This window comes from Pleurodeles waltl, chromosome 2_1 (genome assembly GCF_031143425.1).
Source record: "Pleurodeles waltl isolate 20211129_DDA chromosome 2_1, aPleWal1.hap1.20221129, whole genome shotgun sequence".
In the NCBI taxonomy this organism is placed as follows: Eukaryota; Metazoa; Chordata; class Amphibia; order Caudata; family Salamandridae; genus Pleurodeles; species Pleurodeles waltl.
In genome coordinates this window covers 269823530-269850801 of record NC_090438.1, presented here as the reverse complement: position 1 = coordinate 269850801, position 27272 = coordinate 269823530, and the positions used below count along the sequence as shown (strand labels likewise).

The following is a 27272-nucleotide window of genomic DNA, read 5'->3' as shown; positions in this document are numbered from 1 at the left end:
AACAGGCTGCAAGATGCCTTTTCCGGGAAGTGCTCAGCTGATCATTATCAAATCGACTTTCTTTGTTTTGTTTACAGGTTAAGAGACAGATTTGGGGATATTCTCTTGGGGTGTCACATTTATTCTTGGCACCAGTTAGTGGGTGGGAGTGCTTCTCCATAACCAATGAGGAAGACGTTCCTAAAGGCAACACTACCTACTTTTGAAGCACATCCTGTTTGCCCTGTTGCACAGTGCACATTATTCTGAAGCTCTAATATGGGGAACTCTTTCTCCCCTAGTGTGCAGCCTGCATGCCTTGTGTGTTGTGAGCACTCCCCTCCTATTTGCTCACTCAAGACTAGTTCTAGGTACTCCTTACCCACCCCACTTGATTTACGTATAGTTTGTCTATGTGAACAAAGTCACACCTTTCCTGGTCTTACCGGACATTTATTTGTAACAAGGAAGGCCCCTTTGAAGTTAATTAAGTTACTTGTCTGACCCCAACTGGTCTTCCTGCCAGGGGAAGAAAACACCTCCCTAAACACAGGACATTCTTCCAGCTCTGATAGCAGTTTTTGCACCTCATTAAGCCCAAGCATGTGTTACACAGTTGCTGGAGAGCTACTGTAATTTAGTGTTCAGCAAGTTAAGGCAGGGAAAAGGTAATCTTCTAAAATCTAAATATGTATTAAAAAACCAACTTCACCATTGAATTGGTGTTTAAATAAATATTTTAAAGAATTGTTGAATTATTTTTGCTATATGGTCCCAAACCCTAGTTTTCTCTAGGACAGACAGGGACTTCCACCATGAAAATAGTTTTTATGGGGTTGTCACTGAAAGGACATGGTGACATACATTTTCTAGATGTCCAATTTTTAAATGTCATGCACCCTAACTCGTGGACTACTAGGCCTACATAGTCGTGACTTATTATACTTGATAGGAAGGTTAGCCCACCATCAAAAATGTTATTTTGACAAGTAGGCTGCTGGTTTAAACTTCAGCAGTCAGGCTACAATGATAAGAGTAAAGTCATGTATTCCTTGTCTCACTAGTAAATACCATATGTGTATTTTCTGCACCATATAAATGGCCTTATAAGAAAGTTAAATAAGTTGGTGAATATAACCATGTTTTAAAGTTTGAGCACATGTACTGCGGCCCAGACAGCAATATCCCAGTCTACACAGTTAAAAAACAGCAGCAACAGTGTAAATCAACTCAAGCAAAGGGGACACATTCTTATACTCTTCTTGCAGTATCAGCAGTGATGTAATGGCACTTTTAAGTGCAGGTAAAAATAACTTCAGGTTGCAGTTGAAGGGCAACTCTATATAAATATAAACAAAGAGAAAACATGTCGAATTACATAGAAAAGGAGTTTTGTAGCACAAACTTAAAATTAGTTCACCACACAATGAGGTGCAGAGTCATCTTAGCAACATCAGCATGAGTATCAAAAACATTTAGAAGCACAAACATATTATAATACAAAACAACATGTATGTGGAAAATCACCATTGGCGCAATCTCAACAGATGTATAAAAATGCTTGCAGGAGAAAAAATACATTAAGGTGCAAGTCGGATTGTGGGTGCATAAACATTGCCAGGAGCGGAAGCACTTTTAAATCAAAATCACTTTTGAATATCAAATGTAGGTGCAGATCCAGTAATAGGTGCAGAAGAAAACAAAACACAATTATGGACAAAAATCACATCACATTTAGGTTAGGTGTAAATGTACCAACTGTTCCAAATTCGCAGGAGTGTGCTATCACTTTTAGGTCCACAGTCACTCAATGCAAAGAGAAGAAATGTGGTACTATGTCACATTAGGTGGAAGAGCTATAGAGAAGTAGGTATGAGATCACATTTGGCTGGCAGTACATTCTATGGCACACTCACCCTATGTGCAACATCAGCATGTGTGTGGAAGCCTCCTTGAAACACAGATCATATTTTGAATGTAGAATCATGATTAGGGGTTCAAAATAACCCTTGGTGCAATGTAATCAGCATTATGGCTACACATTTAGAAGCAATATTAAATAATAATGCACATTCACATTAAGGTGAAAAATCACTATTGCTTCAACACCCTTGAAGCAACATTAACATGAGATTGGACAAACATTTAAGTACATAAAGACATACTGGAGCAAGAAGTTAATTTAGGTGCACAAACATACTAGGTGAAAATGAGTTCTTGTCACAAAGTTGCATTGTGCCACTGTGTAACCTCTTGCACCACTTATGCCTGCACCAGGCATAATGTATGCAAGGGGGGCATTCTGGTGCTAAGGGGGGCAAAAAAATGGTGCAAGAAATCTAAGAGATTTCTTTGAGTCATTTTTATCTGCATTTTTAATGCCTGCTAAAAGCAGGCATTAAATGGAGGCTCCTATTGTTTTCAATGGGCCTCTGGGTGTTTTGCAGGATTAGTGTCAACGTTTTTTATGCTAATCCTGACAAGCGCTGGACTAGAGTAAAACATTACGACGCTAGTACCCCTGACCACTGGCAAGGTACGCCATATTTTAAATAGGCGCACACATGGTGGCATTCGAGGGTGCTAAGGGGTGCAAGAAATGTGGCGCTGCACTTGGTGCAGCACCACTGTTCATAAATCTGCCCCTCAGTGCGCTAAAGTGTAAAATCACCATGGGTGCAACATTAGGAACAGAAATCATATCTATGAGTAAAATCACCTTTAGACATAATTTCGATTAAATGTTTAAACCAGAATTGGAGCAAAGCAAACAACATTGTAGTACCATGTTATAGAACAATTTCAGCATTATATGCAAAGCCATTCTAAGGTGCAAAACCACCATCACTACGACATCAATGTGGAAAACAAATAGGGGCACTAATGAAACACCATTGCAGTGCATGGATTTTTCACTTGACCGTCTTTTTAGGTAGGACGAGTATCATAACAAATATGCAATAACTAACATGAGGTTTAAAATATTCCTCTGACCGAAAAAAGATGAATGACATTCTTTAAGCAATGACTAAAGGGGAGTGACTCAAATGTAACAAAGAAACCAAACACTGAAGGGTGCTGAAAAAAACCCTTCTGTGTATGTTTTAGGTGCTGGTGACATGAGCTCTGACTGACAGCTAATACTGTCTGCTGCCAGACCTGAAAAGGAAATGGGAGACTTAAGAGGGAAACATTGTATTTTCTAAGCCACGTTTTTTATATGATCTGACCATCCAACTGAGCACAAAGCAATTCATTTTGAACGTAAATTCTGTCTGAGTGTAGCTTCTAAACCCCTAACAAACATATTCCTATACATGACAATGAAAAACTAAAAAGCCGTATCTCTCTCTAGCAGAATGTTCCTATTTTTATATTTTTAAGTTTTAGGTGGTATTATATAAAGCGAGTATTGACATCCTTAGGAAACAGAGGCGGTATGATGATACATGGCATAAGAGGAGACTTCTCCTATTAACTGGTTAACTAATAAATGAGCTTGTTTGTGATTGCAACAAACCACACAAACTGTTGCTATTTTATATTTACATCTAAAGGTGCAATTTTAAAAACTCGATAAAAAATGTAGCGAACTTGCATATGTGTTGGTATTTAGGGTTGCAGAAGAAATCTATCAGTTCTTCTTGTGTAATTATAAGATAATCAGGATGGTTTTAAAAATGTGCTATTGAAGTAATGGTAGCCATTACATAAACCATAATACGAGTGATTTTGTTATCTTGTTCACGCAGCATTGACACGCCTGACTTCTCTTAGGAATTATGGACCTGCAACCACTGGGAGTGGGCACACTGTGCCAGGGGCACAGGCACGTGGGGGTAGGGTGCATGGGAAGTATTCTGTGGGCCAGGGGATTGGGCCTCAAAGGGACACAACTGATCAGGAAACCATCTCCCAAGTCTTGGGTGCATACCAAAGTTCCCAAGACAGGATGGGCCAAATCACCACCATGTTGGGGGGAAAGTTAAAGGCTGCAGAGGGAGAACCACCGGGAAGTCATGCAGCAGTGGCATGCACAAAATGCCCACATGGCTACCATTACAGGGGTGCTGATGGACATCAATACCACTCTGATGACCTTCTCCACACACCATCATGCCCTTTCCACTAGCAATGTTACATCTGCCCCTTCTACATCTGCGGCAGCTAGTGGAATGGAGCTCCTGACAGGGGAATCTCATGTCTCAGACACCCCTCCCTCTGTAGCTAAAGAACCCCCCTGCAAACGTGGACGTCCACCCAGAAATCAAGCTGGAGCAGATGCCAAGACCAAACCCACTGCCAGGACGTTAATCTCTCCTGATTAGTCACTCTTGTGTGCCACAGATACATCCTGTTGATTGTTCAGAAACCAAACTCCATTTTCCCATGATACAAGGACACAGGACTTGTGTAACCAACGGGTGTAACAGTTACCCTGGTGAATACATCAACCATGACTTCACTCATCACTTTTATTATCATTTATGTACTTTAATTGTTACTGATAGTCTTTTGATATGCACAATAAATCACACATAAACACTGCTACTGTGTATGTGTCCTTTATAATACATGTACATTAGTTATGCTTGCCAACTGTGGTCTGGTCATGTCCCCCTGTATCGAACAGCTAGTGCAATGGTCATCAGACGGAGGCTGCCTCAGCAGGAGACACATTACAACAGAAATGTCACAGGACAGATGTCAGAGAAGTAGGAATCCAGGTCAACACAATTGTATAGTCAGTATTCGACTCTGCAAATAGAGCATGACAGAGAGTACCATTAGGATGTTATCCATGGTGTCATACAATGCACATAGACAGGCTATAGATGTCAGGCTCATGGTAAACTACCTACAGAGCAGGGGCACACAGATAGGTCCTCAATCTCACCAGGTAGAGGCTATTCACATACCCATACCATAGCTACAAATTCATATATCCCATGGAACACACAGTGAACACAACACAGGGACCCAGTACCCAAAACATTCACTAACATAGGCCCCATACCTGTAGGATTGTCAGTCACTTATGTCAGTATACAGTTACATGCACCTTGGACAACAACATTAGAACACAAACACAGCTAGGTCCCATGGCTATCACAAAGTACTCCACCCACTGTGAAGCGAGAGGCCATGATCCAACCTTCACACATGTGCCACAAACTTCACTTGACACATCATAAAGCATTTTACATCCTCCTCAGTACCACAGGTAAATAAAAAGGACTAAGCATTTATCACCCCACTTGTGTGGAGAACAAACTATCAAGGTACCACCCCACTGAAACTCAACTCATTCAATCAGGTATCTGCCAGGTACACCTCTCATGTCTGTCAGCCTAGTTTGCAGAGCCAAAAGTGACATAGCTAAATCAGTGAGTGGAAGGAAAAGAGGAAGGGAGAGTGAACAAAACATACATCAGATCTGAGAAGTCCTTACCAGAAGTGCATGTTATCTTCTGCTGTAACAATACATGAAAAAGCAGAACATACTGTCCTGTACACATTAAAAACTATCAGTCTGCATCCACAATTCAAACATAGGCATTGGAACACATTATACCCCCACTGATAAAGCTAGAAAGGAGGTGTAATGGCAGTCATCTACTTCAAGTTGTGCATATTCATCACAACAAGCGGTCCACTTCACATACCTGTATGTCAGCTGAAGTACTGATTGATGAGATCTACCCTAGAGTCACCTTCTCCTTCTTCCTCAGTCTCTTCATTATTTGCTATATCATGCCATATCAGCGTTTCTAGCCACTGGTCCAGCTGCCTCCCCCTCATCTGCTATCAATGGTGTCTGACATATAATGGCTAGATTGTGGAGCATGCAGCAGATAACAACAATTTGGCATACCTTGTAGGGCGAGTAGAAAAGGGCTCCCCCAGATAGGTTCAGGCACCTGAATCTTGCCTTCAGTAGCCCAAATGTTTGCTCAATTATACACCTCATCCTCCCTTGTGCCTCATTGTAACAGAGTTCCCCTGGCGTGGTTGGGTACCTCACTGGTATCAACAGCTAAGGACGGTTTGGATAGCCTGAGTCACCTGTGAACACAATTGTTAAACAATTCAAAAATATATGTGGTGCTGGCAATATTGTGATGACAGGAGACATAACTCACAAACGCACACAACAATGGAAACTTACTGACCAGCCAGGCCCTCTGTTTAGAGTCGGTCCATTAGTTGTGGGACATTGCTGTTCCGCATGATGTAGGAATCATGCACACATCATGGATACTTGGCTGTGACTTGTGAGATGTGCTGGTCTGCCAGGAACATCACCTGAACATTGATTGAGTGGTAGTTCTTTCTGTTCCTTTACATCAGTTCATTGGCACTGGGAGGGACCAAGGCTACATGGGTGCCATCAATGGCTCCTACCACATGTGGAATGTGTCCCATCTCATAAAAGTCTGCCTTCACATAGGCCAAATCTGCTTGGTGGGGAAACCTGATGTAGCTATACAGGTGTCTCAACAATGCACATAGTACATCCTTCAAAACCAGACTGAACATGGGCTGAGACATCCCTGCTATTAATGACACTGTATTCTGAAAGAAGCCTGTGCCCAGGAAGTGTATCACTGAGAAGATCTGAACGATGGGAGGTATGCCATAGGGATTGCAAATGGAAGGCATCAGTTCTTGCTCCAATTGAGTACAAAGATCCAGGATGGCACGACGATTAAGATGATATTTCTTGATGACATGCCTTTCCTCCTTGGTGTCCAGGTCTACTATTGAACGGTTCACTGGTGGTTGTCTCACTCTCCTCATGGCAGCATAACTATGATGGGAGAAAAGAAAATACAATGTGTTATGCAGTATGCACACATCATGTACACTTTGTTTATTACCTCACATGTACCATCTGTAGAAGATGCCTAGCACATCTGGCATAGACACTACAGCCCATAGATATGCACCGATGTCACCCTCCTTGGTATGGTACACATTGACAACTATGACAATGGGATTGGACATATGATACTAATGTGAGAGGATATGTGTGTAAGACTTAGCTGTCCTGCAGTAACCACACATATGTCTTTGAATAGATCAATATCTTCCTGTCGACTATGAACCTCTGAGTAGCTATAAAAAGCTATCACCATATTACCTCACTCAACACAATGTTTACTTCACATTTGCATAATACGTTACACAAACATGATGGCAGTACATTACAGATATATAGCATTTTAGTCGAGAAAATGAATGACGCAGATTAGTATACATTGCCATCTATGAAAAGTGCTCACAATGGCAAGCACCTGACCTACTGCACTGGACAGATGGAAGTGACCTAAGTCTGCCGGCGGAAGTCGTCATGGCTGTAGGCAGTCACAACTGCCGTGTAACTTGCCATTGGCAAACATTGCTGCCTTTGGTGGACTTGGCCCAATGGCGATGTCTGCCGGCTGTGACCGTCATTAACGTGGCGGCTGTGACCAACATCTTCTGCACTATTGCTCACTTGACTCCTGACACTGTTGCCAGCAAGACCTCCACAATGTGAGCTGCTGAGTACTCCCTCTGGGAGCTATCATGCCACGTCCTGCAGGTGAATAGGCCCCTGCCTTCACCATGGAAGAACTTGAGAGGCTAGTGGAGGAGGTCCTACCCCTGAATGGACAGCTATATGGGGCACCGGAGGAGCAGGTGAGTCCAATATCCTAGCCCCGTGGGATAGATGTTATGTGTGATGTTGCATCTGGCATGTGAACTTGTGAGGGCGTTGAGGCATACAGATGGCATAATGTGAAAGCGTGTGTGCAGATACGATGGGCACATGTGCCTACCTGCTGAGACTGATGTGTAATGACCACTCCTATTGGTATGGCCATGCGTACATGACTTTCTCCTTTTGTCTCTGTCTTCCATGCAGGTCAATGTCCATCAGAAGAAGGGGATTTGGGTGCCATCCCCAAGCAAGTGCAGACCCTGGAGGTTCACAGCCAGAGGAGCACCCATTGCAGAAAGCGGTGGGAGTACCTGAGACGCTGGGCCTGAAAGACTGCTGAGGCCCAGCTGGGGATGTCCTCCCAATGAGGGGGGGTGCCTTCAGACCCTGACCCCCTAATGGCCTGCATTTTGGCAGTGGCCTACCCTGAGGTGGATGGGTGTTTGAGGGCAGCATAGCAGCCACAAGGGGGTAAATACTGACAGACTCCATGTATTTCACTCTGGTAGTTAGGTGTTTGCTGTCACACTTTAGCAGCTATGACACTGTAGTTGGTGCTACATGTATGTCAACTACTGGCAATACATAGTACTCAAGTTGCCTGACTAAAACATGGAGATCTGGCCTTAGAGTTGCGCATGTGTACGTTAAAATCACCTGTGTCAAGGAGTTCCTATGACTGCGTGTGGAGATGCACAATTCACAGTGCCACATGTGTGACTCTACCCAGCATATATATGTATGTGAGCTGCTGTATTATCATACTTGTCTAGTATTTCCAGGACCATTATTCTGAATATATGTATATGCTGTATTTGCTACATAGTGCCTGACATATTTGTTACAGGGACTAGTTACCTTTTGTCCTGGTACATGTTTTGACTCCATGTGAAGCTGGCATCTCAGTTGGTCAATAGGTATGGCCAGTACTGGGCTGTTCATATGGGTTTGTGGAGGTACCCATTGTCCCTTCATATTCACACAATGGGGCATGTGAAGGTTGTAACGGAAGGGCATCCAACTATGGATGTCTGATTTTGCCTATTTGCCCTTACCATCCATTTCCATGCCATTCATGGGCAAATCACTTTTATCCCAATGCTATGGCTTTAGAGGAGGTAAGTGGTTAGGCTGTCCTCCCCTTTGACAATGTGCAATGTCCATGCAATATGTGCCAATGCCCTACCACTAATACTGCAACATATGGTGTTAGCTGCCCACATCAAGCCACAATGGTTACTTGGGGGCAGATCTTGTTGAGTGGGAGAATCAATGCTACCCCTAGCCTAACTGATGTGGCCAGTTTGGACAGAAATAGTTTTTCACTCATCTCATTTCGAGATGTCATGGTTTAGCTGTACTACTATCTATTATGCAGGTGATGTAGTTGTGGGATATGCTGTCAGTGCAATGGCAGTCATATAGGTCCATGTGTACATCATGTGTACATTTCTTTTCAGTGGGACATGTGTGTAGTCTGGACTTTGCTACTGGAAATCACATCAGGAATTGTGTGAGTGATGTTGGTGTACTCATGTTGTCATGTCGTGGCTCTGTATCATCATTTTAGATGGAATGTGATATCCCCTATTAGGAATTAGTAGGCAGTTATTTTTTTAGTTTTTATAACACTGCTCTCTGTGATAGTCAGTGGATGTCTCATGTGTGCTAGGTAGGCCACTGTCGCTGTATATGCATAATTGATGTGATATGGAGTATTTGTGAATAGTGACTGCAGCTATCCCTCTAAGATTTGGTACATGTAGTGACATAGCTGTTCTCCAGACATGTAATGTAAAAATATGATGGCACCTGTATGGAACTGCCACATGTTGAGTCTCCATCAGAGATTGTATCCATTGTGACATATATGTACAGAGGGATCAGCTAGGCATGTGATTGCAATGGCAAGTGCTGTGTCATTTGTGAATATAGTTGTCTTTACTTGCAAGGAGCATGACTTATGGACATGGAACGGTCAGGTTTTTATTCTGAACATATATGATATGGTGTTATCAGTCAACTGTATTGTCTAAAGGTGTTAAGATTCTGGAGAGTTATGACCTGGATTAGGACGGAATATCAGCTTTAGCCAGGGCATGATGAGCATGCTACATAGGTTTACAGGTGATTTGATGGCATGCTCCAGTTGTGCTACCTTACATGGATAATTATGTCGGTGAGCGAGATGACAATAAGGGGCAGATATAAGTAACATGTTTTGACACTGTATAGGATCTGTGTTTTTCTATATGGGATTCCCTAGCCAGGAGATGTATGTCTACAGTTGTGTGTGTTGTAATGTGAGCATGTGAAGAATGTGATGACCCTCTTTCTCCTTCTCTACCTCTCTCTCTGTTTGTGTGCATCAGCATCGGCAGGCAAAGGAGACGGGGCAGAGGTGAGTGGGGATGCTGCCGGCCACAGGACCGGGAGTGCTGATACCACCAACAACGAGGGACCCAGTGGTCCGGAGGGCGAGGGGAGTGTCACAGGGGAGACAGGATCCTGTTTTTCATCTTCGGAATCCTACTCCAGTGGACACTCCCTGGCAGTGGCAGACCCATCTGGGACCATCCCAGCACCATCCTTGTCTGTCACCCCGCTTACAACCACCACCCGCCCTGTAGCTCCTCAGCCAGTTGTCCTTGCTCGCTCACCCAAGAGGGTGGGTGTCTCCTTTGCTGCAGGCACCTCTGCCCCTGTCAGCCCTGCTGCCCTCAGTAAGGAGGTTATTGACCTCCTGAGCTCCATCTCTGTAGGTCAGTCAACCATTGTGAATGCCATCCAGGGACTGGCAACTCAAGTCCAGCAGAGTAATGTGTTCCTGGATGGCATTCACGGTGCACTGGCTGGCCTACAGAGATTCTTTCAGGCTCTAGCCTCCACGAGTATGGTAGCCAGTTACCCTTTGTCTTCCATCCCCCTCCACCTTCTGCTTCCTCTTCCCAATCCCAAACCCCACTTTCCCGACCCTGCCAAAGCACACAAACAGAAAAACATGCATCCACCTCAACATCCAAGGATAGCACTGACAAACACAAGCACCACAAGACCCACTGCCAGCATGCACCCAAGCAATATCCACCTGCAGACACATTAACAGTCACTACCTGCTGTGACACCCCCACCATCCCAAGCATCACAAACACAACACCTGACACACCTGCAGTCACCATACCAACATAGATCGATACAGCCACTACAGCTATCTTGCCCACAGACATCACAACAGAAGACCCTAAGACATCCACCCCACTCACCACATCTGCAGCCACCACAGACACGCCTACATGAAGCACATCCACCATGCCTGCAGTCACCACCCCAAAAGACAGTCACCCATCCACCATTGCATCCCCTAGCACCTCCCCCCCTTCTCCCAAGACACATAAACACCCACACTAACCCACCCAACAGACACCCAGCACCCACAAGCATACCTTGCACACACATGCACTCAAGACATCCACCAAAACATCTCAGACAACCACTCCCTCTCTCTCCACACCCAAACCCATTTGCAATGACCGTCCCCGTGTGTCTAAGAAATGTTTCCTCTTGGATTTGAACCTTTTCCCTATTCCTCTCCCACCCTGTGTGACCCCCCAAACGCTCTCTGGCACTCTCCAAGTCCAGCCCTTCTACCTCCACCACCTCCCCTGCCTCCCCTGCCTCCCCTGCAAGTACCCATGCCCCTCCCCCACCAAGCAGTCTACCACTCCCAAAAGTTCCAAACCTTTTCCTAAGCCTTGACCTAAGCCCCCCTCCCAAAGCCAAGCCCAAAGATCCCCCTTCCAATCCTAAGCCCAAACCCTCACTTCACCCCAGCCCATCTCTGAGGTGTCTGCCTGCCCACTTGATGCCCCTACCTGTGTAGGTTACATAGCACTCAGGAGTCAAGTTGTGGCACTTACAATTGCCATATGTGCAAATTGCACTTGCATAGTTGGACTGACCTATGGCCTTATTCTTTGTGTAATTATTTTTTATATATATCACAGCCAACCAGTTGTTTGGGCTTGGGGTTTGGTATGTCAGATCTGTTGTGATATGTGTTTGCGGGGTATGACGTGTGCCTCGATGTTTAGATGCGTGATTATCTGTGTTAGTTCTCTGGTGATGTTATGTTGTGTTGTATTTATGATTAGTCTAGTGATGATGTGTTTTGTGGGTCCTTAACGGTGCTTTGGTGGTGGTTTGTTGTGGAATTGGTGTGCCGTTTGGTGGTGTTGTGTGTTGTTGTGTGTGACTGTGCCGGTGCTGTGTATTGAGTGGTAGGTGTGTGTTTTCAGCATGTGTGTGTGTGTGTGATGGCGTAGTGTATGTACTGAGTATGTGCTGGTGTGTATGTGGCTATCTGTGAGTGTGTATGTCAGTGTGAGGTTATATGTGTGTGTCAGCCTCGCCACCCATTCCTGATTGGTGCGTTGTGTGTGCGTAGGTACTTTGACATTTTGTAACAGTGACAGGTAAGTGTGTGTACTTACAGTTGCTGTTGTTGTCATCATTGCTGGTTCCGGAGTCGTTGGGTGAACAGGAGCAGTGGGAAGATATGCAGTTCTGGCTGCATGGCAGCTCCAGATGGGTAGGGCTTCCTGAAGGTGAGTGTCTCCATTTAAACTGTTGGTTTCCTCTAAGGTTTCAGTGGAGGTGTGACCGCGGTGGAAACATTGGTGATGTGCAGCCTTATAATATGTCCGATGGCAAAATGGTTTCCGCCGGCCTGCAGGTGGCTATCATCAACAGTGGCGGTCTGACTGCAGTAGTAGTGCCAGCAGTGGTTTGGCTGTATTCTGTTGTGAATACCGCCATGGTCATAATTTGGTGGTCTTCTCCACCAGCCTATTGGCGGTACGACTACCACCGCCGACATGGCGGTCCTGAGTCTGCCAAACTAGTAATGACCCCCCCTTAGTCTTTCTCTTGAAGATTTTCCTCACTGGGAATAAATCACAAATTGGATCTGACCTCTCTGGAGCCCTCCTCGGATACGTGTCGCAGGAGACCTTGGTGAAGAATTCTACCTTTGGACATCGTTAATTTTTGAGGATGGAATCTTTGCCCGGGCCGAACTTGAAATTGGATCTGACGTCCGTGGAGCACTCCTCAGATATGCTGTGAGGGAAGTCCCAGTCAGCTTTTTACATTCAGACTTTGTCACTTTTGTCGGACAACCATCCACAGCAAGCTGATTTCAAGTCGATGTTGTTGATTTGCCCTTCCAGGAGCCCCCCGGTGAAATCCTGGAAGTCTGGGGCTCTGGAGCTTTTCAGCAGGATGAACCTGCAAGTCAGGCCGGGTCGCAGTCGACGTTGGCTCACTTGACTCACAACGTCAAGTCGGTCCAATTATGGAGCTTTTTACTAAAAGTTCTCCAATCTTCTCCGAACTTCTGGGACTTCTTCCAAAAGGTCTTTCAATGTCCTTTAGTATTCCACAACTCACCGCAGGGCTCCTTGAGGGTTTGGACTCCAACTCCCAGAATGCACCAGGCTCAAACTCAAAAATGACCACTGGACAGTGGTCAACTGGTCAGTTTTTTCAGGCTTTTATGCAGGGGAGGCTATTTTCTACTTGTAACAAACAGGGAGTCCCTTCTTGATCCAGTTGATGACAGGCAAAGTCATTTTGTGGTGAAGCCCAAGTTTGCAGCTGGTGCAGTCCTTCAGTGTATAGTGTCCAGCTGCAGGTCAGGGGTCCAGCAGGGCAGTCCTTCTTCTTATTATCATTGTTCCCTGTAAGTGTCTGAGGTGTGGGTGCAGCTCTGCCATATTTATCCTTGCACCTGGAGTGGAAAGCAAGGGGGGCCAACTGTCCAATCACAGGCAGGCCACCACCCTTTCGGATGACCACGTGGATGACCACTTCCTGGAGGTTAGGACTGGTTGAGTCCACCCACTGATGTGGCTTAGATTCCTTAACACACCCCTTTCCCGCCATCTCCTAAACTAATCAAGGGGGCACCAGGTTCTCTGGATTTGCAGGAAATGTTGGAGGTCCTGAGCTTCTCCAAATGTTGTTCCCTTCTTTGAAGTCCAGTTTGGCTGCTTTCCCGCCATAATGTTTCACCATCTGCTGAGGCAAATCTCCTCACCAAGGCTTCTCCTTTTTCCTCAGCCCAGACCACTTCACACCTCATCAAGACACCCTGGGCAGGCTGCCAGAGGATGGCCAATCAGAGAAAGGCACCACAGGGCTGAAGTTTGCAACTTTCAGGTAGAGTTCTAAAACTCTTTCCCTGAACTAGTTAGATCAAATTCAACAATGGCAAGTTGTTGGATTTATTATAACAAACAGTTTGGCAGCTAACTTCAAATATTTAGCTCCTTTTCGGGCTTTATTAATTAAAAATAAAGTCTCCCCATTTTAGCCTATTGAGCCCATTCACTACAATGAGGGGAAATTAATTTGACTATTTTTCCCTAACTAGGGATTAGAAAAATTATTTTATAAGGTCCCTGCTTATAGTTACACTGCACCCAACCCTGGGGCCACCTAGGGCACACCTTAGGGGTGACCTATATGTAAAGATACGGTAGTTTAATACTTTGGAAGTACTTTTAATTAAAAAGTCGAATTTGAATGTAACTTTAATTTAAACGCAGCCAGCAAGGCAAACCTGCCTTTAAAATGGCACTGGGCACCTCAGTAGTACACCTATGGGGGTGCTATCTATGCTGGGGTCCCTAAACCTACATGTCCTACCATATACTAGGGACTTGTAGGTAGGTTAGCCTAACCAATTATAATTTGCAAAATTTGCAAATCCATTTTACACAGAGCACTGGCACTGGGACTGGTTAGCAGTATCCAAGGCCCAGCCAAGAGTCAGTAACCGCTAGTATCTTGTCCAAAAGATTTTGGGGTGACCAGGAAAAAGGAGGACTTTCCTACTGAGCCCCAACCACATCTCCGGAAGGCAGTGCAGCTGTTTTACTGGTATCGGACGCCAGGCACTTCGACAGACAATTTGAAGTTACACCTGAGTCCGCTTGACTCGTGGGTGTTGGTTGTGACCGGATTTATCCACCCCAAAGGAGACTAGCCCCCACCCAGGATTTTCACCATGACCATTGTGTTGTACGAATGAAAGGTCAGCATCAGCATAATTTGACCCCTGCATAGAGGACTTTGTGGGAACCCAAAATCCATGGCTTGAGTCACCCCCACTCACTTGTTGACTGAGGACTCCACTTGACTTCACCCCCATGCACCACAGTATCTGGAGCATTCGATCATCATTTTTAAGTATCCCTCAGTGTCAGTACCACTCCATAGAAGTCAATTGTGGTTGTCCTGTAAAGTTTGGAAATCACTCTAAAAACTCTCTGGTGGCCAGGTAACTGTCCAAAGATTTCCTTTAAGAATGCTAGACTTCTGTCCTGTTGGATTTGGTCACCCAAACCCAGTCAGACTCGCCAAAATCAGTGTTACAAACCTTTTAACAGTTTTCAAAGTTTAGGCTTGCCAGTGCTTGTTTACAATTGATGTAAACGTTTTTTAATGCTTTAAAAATTCATATCTCTGGAACCCTGTTGTGGATTTTGGTCATCAATGATTCTAAAAATTCATAAAAATATGCTATAATTTTATAAATTGTTCCCTTGTGCATCTTTCTTGTTTGTTGATTTTCTTAATCCATTGTTTGGTGCTTAAAACGCTTTACACATCGTTCCTTCTTGCTGCTCTGTGACATAGCTGGCAAAGGTTTGAGATGACGGTTAAGTAAACAATTATGACTGATAAACATGAGTGTACTGCACAATAAGGACCCTACCCTATCATATAGTACACCCATTTTCTTGCAGCAGCAGATTGAAGATAGGATGGACAGCGTAATTTTGCATGACCTGTAGATGGTCTATCAGCAGTTTGGAAATGGCAGCATAAAGGGCATTGCCTTATCTAAGCAGGGCAATATACATGCCTCAATATCAGTTTTGCAGGATTCCTGAAGAAGCCAGGTGAAGATTTTATGTAGGATTCTTAAAATGGCAAAGCCAGAAGTTGTTCCAAGATAATTCATGCAAATATGGCAATATTATAATACTGTGGGGTGACCAGTCCATCAATTGTTTTAAGATTATTCATGCAGGTTATCGTTTCATCATTCCAGCAGATTGAGCTTTCCAGTTGAAGGACTTGTCAGTTTGGAACATCTCTTGTAAAAGAATGAACCTATAGTACACAATTGTTAATATACGTTGTCATTGCTTAACATGAGCCAGTGGTTGCAGGTGTGGCCCACCAACACTAATTTTTCTTCATCAGACTTAAATCCAGAATAAGATAGAGAAAAACATGAAAGGGAGAAAGAATGTGCAAGAATGGGTTAGAGGGGCGGGGAGTGTTTGGTGATGGAAAAAAAGAAGCCTGAGGCAGAATCAAGACTCTGCAGTCATAGTATTCAGCACAATGGCCTTCTGCTGCAGTTGCAACAGCTTTTGAGCAAAGGTTTGGGCTATGGCACTAATTATTTTACAAATGAAACCCTGCACACTGTCAGCATAGGCATCTATATATGGAGAACCTATACCAATGGTAGCAGCCCTGCAGAACATCAAGGTAGGTGGGGGAGATAAGCATTGACAGAATGCAGGCTAACTCACTTCTGACCAGACTGTTTTTGAGTCTACCCCTGTTACCTTCATTTAATCCAGCAGGCACAAGCTTCCTGAATAGAGTTCCATGGCTTGAGGCTCAGTTGACTTGTAGGAAGTAGTAGCTGGAATGAAAACAGTAGAAAGGGTTTACTGTTTTAGACTACTGATGTAGGGTACCTCTCACTCCAATACGCTCTGCTCTGCAACATTGTGTGTAAATAATGTTTCTTGTATGAGGAGAATGTGAAACAAAGTGCTGTGTTTAGAGGGTGGCTTGACAGTAATGGCTTAATGTATAAGGGGGTGGAGAAACGCCATGTTGTGTTTTGCTCACTAGTTTATATTTTGTTCTGTTGGAACCACATTTTCTGAAGAGAATGCACTTTGTCACAAATGTTAAAGGCTCTGTGATATTGTAAATGCTACCAACAATATATACAAAATATCTTGTTTATACATAGTAATAAAAAATAAACAAGCCTTTACGTGCACAAATTACATACTTGTTATTTTTATATTCGATGTTGGAGCAGCGCAATTGAGACACCATACTTTACAAGTCATCATTGTCTAAAATACACATTTATATTTGACATTATATTTACTGTGTGCCATAATATGAATAACATGTGTGGATATTTAAATGTGTTAATGAAATGTAACCACTGAAAGACTGAAGCTTTATAAAAGTGCACACTAATGTTCACTTAAATTTGTTACATGTGTTCATTATTTATGTTTATATTTACACATTAACATGTATTTGTAGAAGAAAACGTATTCTTCATTTATGTTCACCATTTATTTTGACAAGAACACGTGTGTGTGTGTAATCATGTATTTGAAATGCACATTCAAAGGTGGGGTAAAGTTAGCCTGAATAAAGGCCTTAATTCTAAAATGTATTTTGCTTGGATAGAGCGTTCTTTCTTTTGCAGATGAGTTGCAAGGCTTTGTTAGTTAAAGAAAAGGAACATTGTTCTATGTATTTAAATGCTGATAGTAAGGCTTGAGAAGAGAAATCTTGGCAAAAGACGTGAAGCTCTAATGAGCAGCTGAGGTCACTTATTCATCGTGTACCAAGAACAGGGGATGTTCCAGGTTTCAGTCACTGTCCATGTTCTGTGGGATGGGAAATTCAGATGATGTTCCAAATGCACACGACGGACCAGGAGTGGAATGGTTCCTACAGGGGAGGAAAGAGATACCATTGATGTTGAAAACTTTGTCTGATTAAATTAATGCTTACACTGTTAGATGTAGAGGCAGATTCCATTAGACTTTGAGGGCTACAGACCTCTCTGCTTCCTTTATTCTTCCAAGTGTGAAGCATTATGCTAGAAACATATTACTTTTTCTGGAAGTTTTTAAGTGAAGTCTTCACTATGCTGACACCTTCTCACATTTCCATGTTTCCCTATGACGTAATTTCAACCATCTCATTCCTGATTTAGAACTCTGACTAGATGATTTTTAGAATAATTTCATGTTATGGAGACAGAGCAGGGGTTTTGTTATGGAACACATATTTCTAATTCTCAGTTTCTGTATTGCTTTGGTTGTAATTGCCTTGTATATTAATTTGATAAGGCTGAACCAAATGCAATACTTCCCAACTATAATCCTGTATCTTTTTAACATTTTCATGACATGCACATATATTGGATTGATGATTGATTGGAAATAAACTACTTAACATCAATTATAAATTCTTGGTCTACATTGTTTGGTAAATGGGCTACACAGAAATCTAAATAGCTTATTATTGTTAATTCCTTCGAATCAACTGAACAAGATCCATCAGATGAGAGATTGTAAATCACACTCCTGAGCACTCTCAGTGGCATTGTTCCTAAGATTATACCTAGAAAATAAAATAAAAGTATGCACCAGAAATATAAGTCACAGCTTGCTTGCAATAATCAACTTCAGGTTCCTACCATTCACAAAATAATCTTTGCCAGCTGATATTGTTCCTGGAAACAATGCACCTCATATTTTGAAATGGGACTACTTCTAATAGCAAGTACATGACATGAAAAATATATATTTTTTCTGGATTGATCCTAGATGTGAAGTGCATTGCTTTTAAGCAATGAATGGAAAGGGCTACAAAGAAACAACCAACTTTTAAGAGAGCTGATCCAACAAGAGGTATTTGATTGTGCCAGACAGAAAATGTTATATTCTTTGTCAAAACGTTTTAATTTACTCAAGCAGGAAAATATAGAAAACAGACAAATCAACAAAATATAGAAGAGATAAAATCCAGTTCCAGTGTATTTCAGAAATATTTCTCCTACATTGTAAGCCAAATTAGAAGCCCCCCTCTCCAATACTTTCTTCTGCCTGTTTCTACAGTAAACTCTATGCACGAGACCTAACATTTAAACACCAAAAAAAAACAGTGAATTTGGCAGATATAATTCTGTTAGTTTAAAATAAATTGTGTCACTGTCATGAACAGCTATGACCTCACATAACATATCATTCATGACATGTTAAATGGCATCAAAGGTGACATCACTTATGATATCTCAAGTGACATCAATGATGACATCACTAATGACATCCTCCAATGAATGAGACAGTGTGCTATATGCTTTTTGGATTGTAAGGTATTCAACAAGTTAAACGTAGGCCCAATTTTCTATCACCAATGAAGTGCTAATGGATGTAACCTTTCCCAAACATGCAGGACAACTGTCAAATCAGCCATTACCACCCTTCACCACTACCCACCCCTAAACTCTAATATTACCCATTCAAAGCCTTCACCACTACCCACCCCTACTCCCTAAAATTACAATTACCACCCTTTGCCACTACCAACCTCTAAATCCTGCAATTACCATTGCTACACTTTACCACTACCCATCCCAAACCCTACAATTATCCTTACCACCCTTTACCAATATCGACTGCTGAACCATAACCATAAAATTACCCTTAGGACCCCTTACCACTACCTACTCGAAATCCTAAAATTACCCTAAGATCACCCTAACCTTCCTTTACCACTACCCACTGCAAAACCCTACATTAAGCCTTACTGTAATAAAAAACACTCATAGAAGCGTCTTGCACTGTGATCCCTCTCTTATGAGATTGTAGTGCCAATGCATATGAATCACAGTAACCTTTCTTTTTTGCAGTGAATTTCTAGTTTTTTTTTTACTGTAAAGCAATATTCAGTTACCAAATATTAATCCAAGAACTGCTAGCCAGAGGCCGTGCACAGCGGGGGGTTGGTCACTTCCCTGTGGTCAACCCCCACATGCAACAAATCCCACACTACACATGGCCTTTAGCCTAATAAAGTGGGGGTTTGCCACAAGGCTTGCAGCCAGGCCTTGTTGCCAACCCCCCAAAAGGCAGCCGACCGCACACCTAGAATTAGCCACAGGTCCTGGCCCTGAGGACCCCAGGGCCTTTTTCTTAAAGAGTAGAGGGCCCTGCGGCCCCTGCCTGAGCTTTGTACGGCCCTGTGGACCCCATCCCCCAGGGCCACTAATTAACATTAAAGGGAGAAGACATGTAGTTCTCCTCCACAGGCAGAATTGATCCCCAGGGACTCCATTTCTATGGACCCAGTGCATTTGTTAGTGAGAGGGGGGGGGACATGTCCCTCATTCCCAGGCTACTTTTGGCCCCCGTACACCTCATCCACCAGGGAATGGTGTATTTTTTTTGGGTGGGGGACATGGTTCCCCTCTATGGGCTGATTTTGGCATTCGGACCCCAGCCCCTGGGGCCAAGCACCATGTTTAAGAGGCACAGGGGCACGCAACCCTCCTTTCCAGACCAATTTTGGCTCCTGACCCCATCCTCTGGGATCTGGCTAAATATTCAAAGGGGGAAAGGGACCATTCAGCCCCCCTCCCTGGGATGATTTCGGACCAGAGAACCCCATCTCCAGGGGCCTGCCCAACAAAGGACACGCCCCAAATCCTCGTATGGGGGTGCATGGGGAATCCCAAGGCTCCAACAGCCCCAGCTGGCTCCCCATATCTAACGGGTGCTGGCATTGCTGTCGCCCCCAGGAAGCAGCTAAAAATGCTGCTCCATGTGGGCAGGAGCAATATTCCAATCTGCTTCCATGCCAGCATCACATCAGGCAGGGACATAGATCTGAAGCCCACTCCCAGCTGGGCACACTTTTAAAGCTACCGCCAGCCGGGAGCGGAATTTGTGCTTTCGCTTGGCGGAAGATTAGAAATTACTCCCGCCAAGCGAGAGCAAGCACAGGTTTTCCTGCCCGCACCAGTGTGGGCAGGAAACTGGTATGTCCCAGGAGTGGGCACCCTGGGACCTAGCCTGAGTTGGCCTGGCGGATGGGGTCCCTATGGCCATTAATAACTCAGGGACAGGGGGTTCATGGTCCCCTCCCATTTTTAGACATAGCCAAGCCCCAGGGGGTGGGGTCCCTGGGCCCACAATCAGCTAGAGGAAGGGGGCTGTGTGGCCCCCATCCCCCTTTCAATATTTGGCCAGGCCCCGGGGATGGGGTCCTCAACCCCAAAGTGGGTAGTGGGGCCTTGCACACCCCTTCCCTTTTGAAAGTGGCTAGTCCCCGTGGGATGGGATCTCTGGGGCCAAAATAGGCCCAGGAAGGGGTGGATTGCATGTCCCTCTCACCTTTATTATGTGGCTGGGCCCTGGGAGATGGAGGCCCTGTGGTTGAAATCAGCCTGGGGAGGGGGGCATGCAAGGCCCCACCCCTAAATTATAATTAGGTCCCCCCCTTGGACTATGCCCACTTAGGAGGCTTAAAAAACAAGAGTAGGAGACAATGCTTGTATTTTTTTTTTGTTTTGTGGATTCACAGATCCTTCTTAAATTTTCTGGAAAATTGTTTTAAAAAGTTTTTGGTCACAGAAGGGGTCCCTCTGGAACCCCACCACCAGCCCTAAAGGGTCAGGGTATTTCTACCCTGCCCTCTTATATCTTTTTAGGTTTGCTTTTCTATAGACAAGGCATTTTTTTTGGTTGCTACTATGTTTAGCGCTGTTTGATGAAATTCCTGAAGCTTTCCAAAAACAGCAAGTCTCGCAGAATCATCAATTAAAAAATTAAGTGTTTGATTGTCCCAGGGCGCTTTTTTCCCTAGATTTAATTTGCTCCTGGAGGACTTAAACTCCCAAGGGTGTGAGCACTCTGACTGGCTGCCAGCAACATGTTTCTGGCATTCATTACAGGACTTAGGGACTGAGCTCTCTATCCTGATGTTACAAAAATATTATAAGTGGGCAGGGTAGGTATACCCTACCACCTAGGCCTTATGGAGGGACCCTGAGTTATCCTCCATTGGGCCAAAATACAAAAATGGCAGTTTTTGTCATGAACCTGCAGGACTCCTGTGGGATTGCAGAAAAAAAAGAAAATGTTGTCTGCCATTTTTCTAATTAAATATATGGGGAAGGGGTAACAGTAGGGACCCCTCCCTGGGCCATCTTCAGACACTTTGATCCATTCCCTGGCACTATGTATATTAATGAAAGGCAGGGGGTTGCATGACCACCCACACCAAGCTGATGTTGGTCCTAGGTAACCCATCCCCCATTGCTTAATGTATTATGTAAAGAGAGGGGTGCACAGACCCACTCCCTGAGCCTTGTTAGACCCTGGTGATCTCATCCTCTGATGTGAAATCAAAATGAAATGGGAGAGAGGCCATGCGAAACTCCTACTCAGCCTAAGGAGGCCCTGGGCAGTCCATCCCCTGGGGCAAAATAAAGTTTAAAGAGAAGGGAACTGCATAGCCCTCCTCCCTCCATAAGTCCTTAAATACCCTGATACTGGCTCAGTGACTGTTTCCCAGGGATCCCACCGCTGGAAACAGCAGTTTCTCTGACCTCACCAGTGGGGGCAGAGAAACACATGTTTGCTCCCATTTAGTGGGAGCATTTTTACATCTACTGCTAAATGAGAGCACACATGTAAGTCAGCTCCAATCCGGCAGGAGATTTAAAGGTGCTCCTGCTGCCTGGAAGCAGATTTGTGTTCTGCTTCTCTGCCCACACTTATGCAGACAGGGGAAAATAACACATATTGCATCTCCCTGGAGGGCACAAGCATAAATAGGTGCTCCTTCTGAGCAGGAGCAGTGCTGGCTCTTGCACAATGTCGGGAGCCGGCTGGGATCACGAGGGACATGGAGCTCCCCCCACAGTCCCCAAAATATGGTGTTTTGGTGCCCTGGTGAGCACCCACCACTGGCCTTGAGGGGTTAGGGCCCCTGTGGAGGCTCCGGGTGGGAGTGTTGCATGGCACCCTTCCCTTTCTGGTAATATGACTCCCCAGGGGATTTGGTCCCTGGGGCCTAATAGGGCTCAAGGAAAGGTACTCCGAGCCCCTCCCCTTTTTTATTGCATTTTGCAAGGAAGGCATCTGCATGCCCTTCTCTCCTTAGGATCTGGCCACGGGGGATTGAGTCTCAGGGATTCAAGAAGGCTTGTTTAAATGTATTTGGCCCTGGGGAAGTGGGTCTCTGGGACTTTTTAAGGTTTGGGAGAGGGGTCACTTGCCTCCTCCCCTTTTCATTGAAGCTTGATCTCAGGGGGACGAGCTTCCTTCTGCCAATTAAGGCACAGGGATTGGGCCAGCACTCCCCTTAATATATATGTTTTGGCCAATGGGGATGGGGTCCCTGGGGTCAGAAGGCGAACCCTATGCTGAGCATGTGACAAGCTGCGCGTGGCGTGGGGTTAGCAGCTTGCTGGGGGTTTGATCACTGGACTGGCAGCAGGTCAAGACCTGTGGCCAATGCTCAGCTGCACATGGCCAAAGGTCATGTTCAGCATGGGGTTGTCTGTCTGTGGGATGTGCACACAGAGTGAAGCATACTTAGGGCCAGATTTACAAGCCTCTAGCGCCTCTTAGGCAACACTATCACCATTTTGTATGTCACTGTGGCATTTTGGGGGCCCTTCTCCTTCGCCATATTTACAAAGTGGTGCAATGCTAGCATTGTGCCACTTTGTAACCCCTTGGGCCACATTATACCTGCACCAGGTATAATGTATGCAAGGAGGCTTTCCCACACAGGGAGGCCACAACAAAATAGCACAGTGAAATCTACAAGATTTCAGAGCAACATTTTTGCCGTCATTTTTAAGGCCTGCTCAGGGCAGGAGTTAAATTGGCTGCCCCATAGCATCCTAGGTGTTTCCCCAGTGCTTTGCTGCAATATAGCCATAATTTATGGCACTAATCCATCAAAGCGCCAAAATAGCATATTAAATTATGACGCTACCGTGGAAACAAGTGCCATGGCGGGCCATATTGTAAATATGGCGCAACCATGGTGTCATTGGGTGGGGAAGAGGAGGAACAAGAAAAGTGGCACATCAGGATTGATGGGTCACTTTCTTGTAGATCTGGCCCTGAGTGTGAACTGCCATACCATTGAGCAAACCATGCATATTTTCATTTTATCCCATAATCAACTCCATGGTCTGTGCATGCGGGGAAACTTCACCTCTAGAAGAAAATGTACAAATATTTGGAAGGCATGTGCAATATGCTTGGGACTACTGTTTACTTTTTTCTCAATCGCAGATTAGAAAACGACTTGGCAACTAAGGTGCCCAGCAAGGATGACAGGTTCCAGTACTAAGTATACATGTTTTACTGTTGCACTACACAGAATTATACAAGTAACATATACAGAGGTCAAAATAGTTCAAGATCCTGAAGAAAGTCTCCAGCTTCTCTAAATAGGGCAGTACCTGGGATAAACCATGTTGACCACTAAAAAGAGATGAAATATTCCCCTTTGGTTTCTAACTATAGCTCACATGGACACAAAGAATTGACCCTTCTGAGATAGATTTAACAGTTACTTTATCTCTGTATTTAAGGTAGCATGAACAATTCCCCTACCTCCATGAACAAATGTTAGTGTTATGCTACCATCACCACACCTACATTTTTGCCTTAGGTCGATTCCCACAGGGCACATCAACTAAGTACTCTCCTGCTTGTTAAAGCTGTAGCCCACGCTGGTGGCAATTATCATCAGCTTGAGGAGGTACCCTATGAAGAAGAATGTCACCATATAGTGGGTAAAGGTCTCCGCCCTTTGAAAGAGGTCTTTTCTAAGCACTATCAGACTACACCTTGAGCACTTATATCTAAATAGTTTGATTTCTCATTGGGTACTTTTGATGTGGAAACATTCTCATGACTTCATATTTCCGCACCTGTGTAACTCCTTATCACATAACTGCCACTTAAACCTGGTGTAGGAAAACCTATACATGTATGTCTTGTCTCTTCTTGTGCAGCCTATGCTCATTTTGGGTGCTGGGGGATCCCCTAGTCACTCAGTTCTGTAACTCACACATAGATTATTCTCTTGCTAATAAACATTTGCAGACTCCAAACTGACATGCTTATATTTTTCTTGATAAACCATTACTTTGAGCAGACATTGGGTGGTAAGTGCTTCACCCTTGGAAGTATTTAATATTCAACAAAACATGCAGACTATGGAGATCCGGTGGTGTAAATAATTTGTTTACACCACTGATTCTTATGCCGGGGTCTACCGACCCCTGGGTTTCTGTCCCACCTACTAAGGGGTCCCCAATTTCTTAGAAAAAGAAATAATATTAACATATAATTAAAATAGTAATATAATGTATGTACATAAAGAAGCTAAATTGAACATTTTAAAAAGGATCTATAAAGTCAAGGAATTCGAAATGGGACGTGAAAAATTAAGTTGGTATCATTAGCTTGATCGGTTGGAGCAGCACAAGTACAGTAACAGGATCTAGTGTGGACGACTGGTGGCCTCAGTTGAAGCACTGATGTACACTAACAAAAAGGCAGTAACACGCTAGACTCAGGCATCTCACTCCTTTTGAAATAATACAAACGTTTCTTTGTGCATGTTTTTATTTTATACGTACGTGCTTCTATATTTTTGTATATTTTTTGAAGTTCAAAATGTAGGAACTGCTTTTGCTGCCCCAGTGCACACCCGTATTCCAGTAGCAATTCAGAGGGGGTCATTACTACAAAAAAGTGGTGCATCAGCTGTGATGCAACACTTTTCTTGCACTCCCCTGCGCCTCCCTAACGACACCATGTATTCACTGTATTTACAATACAGCACACCATGGCACACGTTAGGACAATAGCATCAAAATTTATGATGCTATTGTTGTACTTTGTAGGATTAACGCCATAATTTGTGCCGCTAATCCTGCAAAGTAAAGGGAGGCCCATTTAAAGTAATGGATGTATCATTTTAATGCCTGCTCTGAGCATGTGTTAAAAATGGTGCTAAAATGGCACAGTGAAATGTTGCAAATTTCCTTGTGTAATTTTTACGGGCCTCCCTGCATGGGAACGCCCCCCTTGCATACATTACACTTGGAGCAAGCATTGCACCACTTTGTAAATATGGTGAACAAGAATGGCCTCCTTAATGCGACATTAGTGTAAAAAAAATGACACTGGTTTGGCGCTACGAGTTCCTAGGGCCTTGTAAATCTGGCCCTCAAAGCAGCCGGTTTACATTGTGATAGAACATCACAGGGTTTCCTTTTTGCTTGTAAACAGCGCAAACATTGAAAATGAACTTGAGATGTTCTGTGTGTTAGCTGTTTTTATAACCCAGGCACAGATCCCCTGATGTTCCGGTCACAGAATACATATAATTCTACTGGGTGCAGGTGTTTGATATCGGTCTGAACCTCAGGAGGTGAGGCAACAATTGAAAAGAAGGTGCCTTTGCCTTAATTCATGGCCACATCAAACGAAATTCTGACACATTGCAGTCACATTCACCGCCATCTTCGGTGTTCAAGCTCTTTGCATGCACTATAACATTTACCGGATGAATTGAGTGACCTAAGGACAATAGGCCTTCATTGTCGTTAGTGTATTCCCAGAGGAAGGGACAGGTATGAGAGGGCAGCATCACTAGAGCAATAACCACAGAGAGAGACATAGAAAGAATAGTATACACAAGACAAAGAATGGCACATATATGCCAAACAGGCAATGTTTTGGGAGTGACTGCGCATCCTACACAGGGGTCACCCTGGTAGGCATGGTGGGGTCAGTGGCATATTCAGAAAGTGGCAGACTTCAGAACTCTGTGTGACACTGATGATTAATGTCTTATCTCAATCCCATGTGGTCTTGTTATAGCAAAGGCCTGCCACCCAGGCCCCACCATTTACTACAAGACCCGCACACCCCCAACCACCACTAACCTGGCGTTACTTCACCTTGCACACTTTGGGTTTGGAAGTTGTGAACTTACGGCCGTATTTTAATTTTTAAGAAACATAAATTAACATTCAATCAACAAACATTTTCGCAGTAACCTCCCAATATATTTTACATGGTATTTACATTTTTCAGAGGCCTATCTGTGAGAAAAACGGGCTGATTGCAGAGGCCCCTTAACTTTTTGCCCCCATTCCCCACTTTTTGCTGGTGTTTTCTGACTCTGATGGTGCCCTGGGTACTGTTAACCAGTCCCAGTGCCTGTGCTCTGTGGAAAATAATATGCAAATTAGGCTAATTATAATTGGCTAAGTCAACCTACCTATAAGTCCCTAGTATATTGTAGGGCATGTACGTTTAGGGACCACAGCATAGGTAGTGCACACATGGGTGCACTGTTGAGGTGTCCAGTGTCATTTTAAAGGCAGGCCTGCTTTTCTGGCTCCTTTTAAATTAAAGTTATATGCAAATTCGACTTTGGAATTAAAAGTAGTTCCAAAGTCTTAAACTACCTTATTTTTACATATAAGTCACCCCTAATGTGTGCCCTATGTGCCCCTAGGGCTGGGTGCCATGTAACTATAAGCAGGGACCTTATAAAAATAGTTGTATAAGCCCTGCGAGGTAAAAACAGCCAATTTCAGCCCTGCATTGTTTTTGCTGCTGTGCTCTGATTGGCCAGCCTCTGGCAACCTGGCCAGGCTGCCTTGATGAGGTGTGAAGTGGCCTGG

At 44.1% G+C, this 27272-nt stretch overlaps 1 long non-coding RNA gene across 5 annotated transcripts in view; it reads right to left on the bottom strand.

Annotated features, from left to right (window-relative positions):
• Positions 1-1213: 1213 nt before the first annotated feature.
• Positions 1214-27272, bottom strand: part of LOC138263152 (uncharacterized) — a 241335-nt gene continuing 215276 nt past the window's right edge. For 3 of the 5 annotated variants that reach the window (XR_011199279.1, XR_011199276.1, XR_011199280.1), the window contains 3 exons: positions 17374-17479; positions 16336-16415; positions 1214-1318 (listed from right to left, as the gene is read on the bottom strand). This is a non-coding gene — a long non-coding RNA (uncharacterized lncRNA). Of the gene's footprint in view, positions 1319-5854; positions 6046-6148; positions 6791-16335; positions 16416-17373; positions 17480-27272 lie in introns of all 5 variants that reach the window. The other 2 variants (XR_011199278.1, XR_011199277.1) reach the window with 2 other exon arrangements.